Consider the following 7,934-nt stretch of genomic DNA (forward strand, 5'->3'; position numbering starts at 1 on the left):
CAGGCCAGTTGCTATTCCAGCCCTGAAACGTTCGAGACATTCGAGGCACAAGAATTTCCCAACTTCCAAGAAAACGTTTCCTAATGATTATTTTGTAATCCTTAAGAACCAAGATGAAAAAGATAAGGGAAGGGTTGAGGCTAGCCCCTTTTCTGCCAAAAAGCTCGCCCCTGCGGTCCCTCTAGTTCAGATTTTAGCATGACCCTAGTAACAGTTGGAAAAATAGCCGAGGTTCCTCTTTTCCTATCTCTTGAGGGATCGGAAGGAAGGAATTTTCAGTTTTCCTTAGCCTCAGGGACCAGCCAGGACCTTTTGTAGGTAATGACTCTGTCACCTAGGAGCATTCACTAGGTGTCTTATCGACCCCCTAAGGGCAAGCTGTGGGCATTTGGTTTATCATTAACTGATTAGCTTAATCCGCCACCAGACTGGACCCTGCAAAGAAGGTGACTTCAACTGATAACTAAGTGTTCCTGTAAACTAGAAAGAGGCTGAGAAGGAACGCTTAAAAGATTGACCCTGACAAAGATCTGTACCGCTCTCTGTACCAACACAAAGGGTTTGTGCAGCACGGTTCTCTCCCGAAAGTACGCTGCCGCTGCCGTTGTGGGCGTTCAATTCTATTCCTAGGCTAATGAAACCTCAAACTCCCCAAGAAGAGCCCATTTTTTTTTCCTAAGGCGCACTTATAGGGCATTAAGGGGCTTAGCTCCAAATGTGAATGTGAACAGAGAAGCATGCCCAGGTCAATCTTGACCTCATCCTGACCCCAGGACCTAAGGAAAACAGGTTCTAATAAGATTAATGCCTGGCTGTATGGAGTTAAGGAAGTTGTGCCCATTCACTCTGGGCGGTGTCCCTTTCTGTTAAACAAAAGGGCAGGATTAGCAGTTCTTGGCTTGGAGAAACTCTTTGCCTGTCTCTGTCCCTGCAGTCTGGGGATGCAACGCAGGGGCCGTGCTTTCTAGGTAAATGCTCAGCCGATAAACTTTTTAACATTGATTTAAATGGACTAAATTATTAGTCATGTTTACAAGCGAAAAATATTTAACACTGTGGGTATGTGTATCTATACATACAAATGAATGCTTACACAAGTCAGATGCACAAATATTAAAGTCCTTTCCTCAAAGGTAGAATTCAGGGCTGGATTCTCAGTGGTTAGGAGCACTTGCTGCTCTTCCAGAGGACCTAGATTTGATTCCCAGCATCCACACGGGTAGCCAACAACCATCTGTAACTCCCAAGTACTCTTGTGGTGTATATTCATATATAAATCTAAAAACAGTAGAATACAGCTGGTGTGGTGGCGCACGTCTTTAATCTCAATACCAGGAAGGTAGAGGCAGGTGGATCTCTGTGAGTTTGAGACCAGCCTGTTCTACATACTGAGTTCCAGGATTTTCAGGACTACATAGTGAGACCCTGTGTCAAAAAAGAAAGTACTAATATCCATATTTTTGGGCCATATAACAAACATGTACAAATCAATAAGAAAAGGAGTCAGGTGGTGGTGGCACACACCCTTAATCCTAGCACTTGGAAGGCAGAGACAGGCAGACCGCTGTGAATTCGAGGCCAGCCTGGTGGTCTATAGAGCATTTTCTAGGACAGCTAGGGCTGTTACACAGAGGAACCCTGTCTCAAAAAATAAAAAGAAAAGAAGAAAAGAAAGAAAGAAAAGATAAAAAGGATGAAAAGGAGAAAACATACCAGACAATGGACAGAGTGCAAACAGTGAGCTGCTTCACATCTAGACTCTGTGGTGCTTGCTTCCTTCGGTGCTAGGGATGGAGCACAGCAGCCTGTTCCAGGAAGTCTGTACATTTGAACTGGATTTGCTAGATGATGAACTAGATGAACTGGATGCCTTTTTGGGGGGGTTAAGGAGTGGAGAGTCTCACTAGCTCTGGCAAGTTTGGAACTCTGTAGACCTGGCTGGCTTTGGATTCACAGGGATTCGCCTGTTTCTGTCTCCAGAATTCGGGGTTAGAGGTGAGTGCTACTACACCGGATCCCTTTTATTCACTTCTTTATTTGTTTTGTGGCGGGGCCTCACTGTGTAACCCTGGCTGTCCTAGCTGTGCAGAACAGGGTGTCCCTGAAGTTGCAGAGATCTGCCGACCTCTGCCTGGTATTAAAGGTGTGCACCGCTGTAATCAGCTCCATTTTATTTTATTTATTTACTTTTTTATGGGTATGGCTGTTTTGCCACCATGCATGTCTGTGTATCACATCTGTGCCTGGTGCCCAAGTAGGCCAGGCAGAAGAGTGTATGGATCCTCTGGAACTGGAGTTATAGTCAGCTGTGAGCTGTCATGTGGGTGCTGGGAACTGAACCCAGGTCCTCTGCAAGAGCAGCCAGTACTTTTTTTTTTTTTTTTTTTTTTTTTTTTTTTTTTTGAGACAGGGTTTCTCTGTGGTTTTGGAGCCTGTCCTGGAACTAGCTCTTATAGACCAGGCTGGTCTCGAACTCACAGAGATCTGCCTGCCTCTGCCTCCCGAGTGCTGGGATTAAAGGCGTGCACCACCACCGCCCGGCTAGTACTCTTAACTACTGACTTATTGCTCCCCTTTCCCTTGTCATTCAATTTATTAAAAATTTGCACTAAGCAGTAGTGGTGCATGTTAAATTGGAAGCATAACCCCAGCCCCTGGCCTGAGAGTTGCTTTGCTCTGGACTCCAAATCCCAGCATGCCAGGTCCTGACCCCTCCCTGAAGGGGGTCAGGACCACTCCCACAAGGTATTTAAGTGGTCTCCTAGAGGAGAAACCCGTGGTTTTGGGTCTGCATGGGCTCCCTGCTGTACTGTCTTCCCACCCTGTGCCCGCCACCCAGAGAGTCATTCTTATTTTTTTTTAATTGGTATTTATTGAGCTCTACATTTTTCTCTGCTTCTCTCCCTGCCTCTTCCCTCCCCCCCCCAATCCCCCCCGCAGGGTCCCCATGCTACCAATTTACTCAGGAAATCTTGTCTTTTTCTACTTTCTACTTCCCATGTAGATTAGATCTATGTAAGTCATTCTTAATAAAATGATAGGTATTTTGATTTGGTTTGATTCGACCTAATTGGATTTCTTGCGCTGGCGGAGCTGCTTTTTTCCTCATCAGTGCATGCCTTCAATCCCAGCATTTGGGAGGCAGAGGCAGGCAGAGTTTGAGGCCAGCCTAGTCTACAGTGTGAGTGCGAGGAAAGGCTCCAAAGCTACACAGAGAAGCCCTGTCTTGGGAAAAAAAATATTACATTTTATTGATGGGGAGAATGTTATGACAAATGTATGGAGGGCAAAGGCCAACTTGTAGGATCTGGTTCTCTGCTTCTACCACGTGGTCCTGGAGATTGAACTCAGATAATCAGACTTGGCAACTAGTTAGTGCCTTTATCCTCTGAGCCATCTTGCCAGCAGCCCCCACCTGCCTCCTTTTGATTTTTATTTGTTTGTTGTCTGAGACAAGGTTACTCTGTGTAGCCCTGGCTGTCCTGGAACTCTCTCTGTAGATCAGGCTGGCCTCGAACTCACAGAGATCTGCCTGCCTCTGTCTCCCGAACCCTGGGCTTAAAGGACTGCTGCCCCCAACCCCCTTTTTAAAAACAGGATCTCATATATCCCAGCCTGAATGCAATATGTAACTGAAGATAAACTTGAATTTACGATCCTCTTGCCCGTAGCACCCACGTGCTTGAATAAGAAACAGGAGAGTCTACGTTGTGACCTGTGTTATACTATTAGTTTTATTCTGGTTTTGGTCTCCTTTTTAAAGAAAACGTGCTTTGCCGGGCGGTGGTGGCGCACGCCTTTAATCCCAGCACTTGGGAGGCAGAGGCAGGCAGATCTCTGTGAGTTTGAGACCAGCCTGGTCTACAAGAGCTAGTTCCAGGGCAGGCTCCAAAACCACAGAGAAACCCTGTCTCGAAAAACAAAACAAAACGAAAAAAGAAAACAAAAAAAGAAAACGTGCTTCGATCTTAACTTTCATGATCCATAATCTTGATGGGTTTTCCCATTTGTTTTGTTTTTGTTTGCTTTGTTTATGAAGAATGCAGGCCAATTCGTGGGAAGAAAGTCCTTCATGATGAATTTATGTGATATGATTAGATTTAGATTATGAGTTTGGGGCAAGATTCCACAGAGGTGATTCTGTGTGCTCAGCTAGCAGGAGGCACAAAATCCTCAGTATGTGCTTTGATTAGTTGATTAAGGTGATGTTGTCCAGGTTTCTTTATGGTATATGTGCTTTTCCATGTACCTAGTATTTCACTGGGAAGGTTTTTTTTTTTTTTTTTTTTTTTTTCCCACAGCAGGTTTCCTTATCTTGCCTTGGTGTTATCCAACCATCAGGAGATACTGGAGATTGTGTAATTGTTTCTCAATCCCAGAGTAGACACTTAAGTTTTGTATCCATTGGTGGTTTTAGCCTGAGGGAATTACTAATCTGATGGTGGCCCTGTGACGGCTTTCTTTTTTTTTTCCCAAGACAGGGTTTCTCCAGGGAGCTCTGGCTACCCTGGAATTCGCTCTGCAGACCAGACCAGCACTCACAGCTCCGCCTGCCTTTGCCTCCACTACTGCCTGACTGCTGGAATTTTTAAGGTCTTTCTGTATAGCACTCATAAATCTTATTTTAATTGACAGGTCAAAACTAGTATTTATTTCTTTTTAGAGATAAGATCTTGTTCGGTTGGCCCCAAATTCCTAGGTTCAGGCTATCTTTTTTGTTGGCTTCACAAGTATCTGTGACCACAAAGATGTGTCACCGTTGTGAAACTTGATTTTGGTTTGTTTGTTTGTTTGTTTGTTTTAAATTAACAGAAAAAAAGTCGCCCTTTGTAGTGGCACATGCTTTCAATCCTAGCACTGCCTGGACAGAGACAGGCAGATCTCTGAGTTTGAGGCCAGTGTGGTCTACAGAGTGAGTTCCTATACATGTCTACCCGTATGTGAGCCAAATTTGTATGAGTTCCCTTGAGCCAAGAGAAGGTGTTAGATCCCCCGGAGCTGCAGCTAGAGGATGTGAGTCTCCAAGTCAGATCCTCAGTCTCTCTAGACCATTTGTTCTTTTTTTTTTTCCTGTTTTAAATCCCCCCTTTAAAAATATCTGAATTTTTGGGGCGCTTGAGAGATGGTTCAGCAGTTAAGAGCTAAGCCATCTTGCTTTTACAGAAGATCCAGGTTCAATTCCCAGCACCCAAATGGCAGCTCACCACTGTCTGAAACTCCAGTTCCTGGGGATCCAACACCCCTCTTCTAGCCTTCCTGGACCCTGCATGCATGTGGTGTACATACATAAATGTAGGCAAAACAGTTCTATCTAGAAAACAAGAACAAACCATAAAGCCGGGTGGTGGTGGCGCACGCCTTTAATCCCAGCACTCGGGAGGCAGAGGCAGGTGAATCTCTGTGAGTTCGAGACCAGCCTGGTCTACAAGAGCTAGTTCCAGGACAGGCTCCAAAACCACAGAGAAACCCTGTCTCGAAAAACCGAAAAAAAAAAAAAAAAGAACAAACCATATTTTCAAAAGTTTTATATGATAATGAATTTCTTTAAACTTAATTTCTTTAAACTTCTTTAATCCCAGCACCAGCACTTGATCAGTGCTATCGTACATGCTTTAGTATGTATGAGACCCTGCCCAGCACCTGAAGTCGACTTGCCGTGTCAGTATCATTTCCATGCCATGAAATTCACCTATATTAGGGTAAGCTATACTCCCAGAAATGATAGTCTTTCTACAAACTTATATAAGAGTTTCCAAATCGGGTCAGTGAGATGGTGCAGTGGGTAAAAGCACTTGCCACCAATCCTAATGACCTGAGTTCAGTCCCCAGGTCTCAGTGGTGGAAGCAGAGAACCAGCTCATACAAGTTCTTCTCTGACCTCCAATGGGTGCCATGACTGTCACAGGGGCTATTCACACACACACACACACACACACACACACACCAGTTGTACAATTTAAAACGAAACGTTTAAGAAGAGTTGGGACAGGGCTGGAGATGTAGCTCAGGAGTAGAGCATTTGCCTAGTATGCCCAGAGCCCTAATTTTACCCCAAAGTATAAGCCAGGAAAAAAAACCAAAAAACAAATTAACCACAATCTAATTTCAAAAGAAACTTTATGTCCATTAGTAGTCAATTCCCAGCTACTATTAGTCACTAGCTATCTATAATTTTTTTTCGAGACAGGGTTTCTCTGTAGCTTTGGATCCTGTCCTGGAACTAGCTCTGTAGACCAGGCTGGCCTCAAACTCACAGAGATCTGCCTGCCTCTGCCTCCTGAGTGCTAGGATTAAAGGTGTGCGCCACCACTGCCCAACTGCTATCTATAAATCTGTTTATTCCTTTTTTTTTTTCATTTGAGACAGAGTCTCACTATATAGCCTTGACTGTCCTGGAACTCAACAGGTAGACCAAGTTAGCTTCAAATTCAGAGATCAGCCTGCCTTCACCTCTTAAATTCTGGGATTAAAGGTATGTGTCACCACGCCAGGCAATGAATTTGTTTATTCTCAATACTTTATATAAGGGAATTGTGATAATTAATCTTATTTTTGACTTGACTGATCTTGGATCAAATAAGAGGTAATCCTCTGGGTATGTTGTGAGGGTGTCTTAGAGTTTCTGTTGCTGTGAAGAAGACACCATGAGCACTGAAACCCCTCATAAAGGGAAGCATTTCATTTGGCTGGCTGGCTTACAGTTTTAGAGGTTCAGTCCATTATCAAGCATGGTGGCATGTAGGCAGATGTGGTGCTGGAGAAGGAGCTGAGAGTTCTGTGTCTTGATCTGCAGGCAACAGGAAGTGAACTGAGACACACTTCCTCTAACAAGGCCATACCACTCCAACAAAGCCACACCTCCTAATAGTGCCACTGCCTGTGATCTTAAGGTGGGGGGCAATTACATTCAAACTACCACAGACAGCATTTTCTGGAAATTTGGGGGACATTTTCTGGAAGTGTGTGTGTGGAAGTCTCTCTCCCACACCGGGTCCTACTAGGGCAGACCAGACAAAAAGAGGTCTGAGAAAGAAATAGTACTTTGGGGCTGGAGAGATGGCTCAGAGGTTAAGAGCATTGGCTGCTCTTCTGGAGGACCTGGGTTCAATTCCCAGGACCCACATGGCAGCTCATAACTGTCTGTAACTCCAGCTCCAGGGGATCCGACACCTCCACACAGACATGCGTGTGATCAAAACACCAATACATGTAAAATAAAAATTAATTAATAAAAGTAGTGCTGCTTTTCTGCTCCGTGACTGTGTCTGTCCTGCAGCTGCTGCTGTCCTTCAATGCCATGGAAACCCAGCTTCAGCCTTGCAAAGCAGACTGAAGACTAGTGGCTCTTCAGAAATCTCCAGGCTATCAGTGCTACATTGGGACTGCTAAGGCACCCAAACTCACGGATGGAGCAAATACTAGATTCTCGCCTCTCCAGGATATAGGTCACCACCTGCCCACATCATAGAAGCCAATGTAATTAGTCCACTTATGAAATAGCTATCATTCATTCTATCATTTTCTTTTCAAGAACCCAGACTAAGATGGACTCACACAATTTAGGATCCTTTATATGTATTTCTCTTTCACTGAGCACAGTGTATTCTTTTTCACTGCTGGAGATGGTACCTAACTGAGCTTCCACCCCAGCCTCAGAAAACATACTGGTTTTAAGATAGGCACTTGATCGCTCCAGCCTTGAGTTCATGATCCTACTGCCTCGGCTACCCTGGAGCTTGGAGACCAGGTATGCAGTGCAGGCACAGTTATTGTGTAAGCCACAGCACCGCCCACCTTCAGAACTCTTATCTTCACACACCGACTCTAAGGCATTACACACCTCCTCACACCCTCTCTAGCCTCTGCCCCTGCTAATTCCCACTGTATGTTATAAAAAAGAATAACTAGCCAGGCCACGTGTCACACGCCTTTAA

The sequence above is a fragment of the Chionomys nivalis genome, chromosome X (genome assembly GCF_950005125.1).
Source record: "Chionomys nivalis chromosome X, mChiNiv1.1, whole genome shotgun sequence".
NCBI classification, from domain to species: domain Eukaryota; kingdom Metazoa; phylum Chordata; class Mammalia; order Rodentia; family Cricetidae; genus Chionomys; species Chionomys nivalis.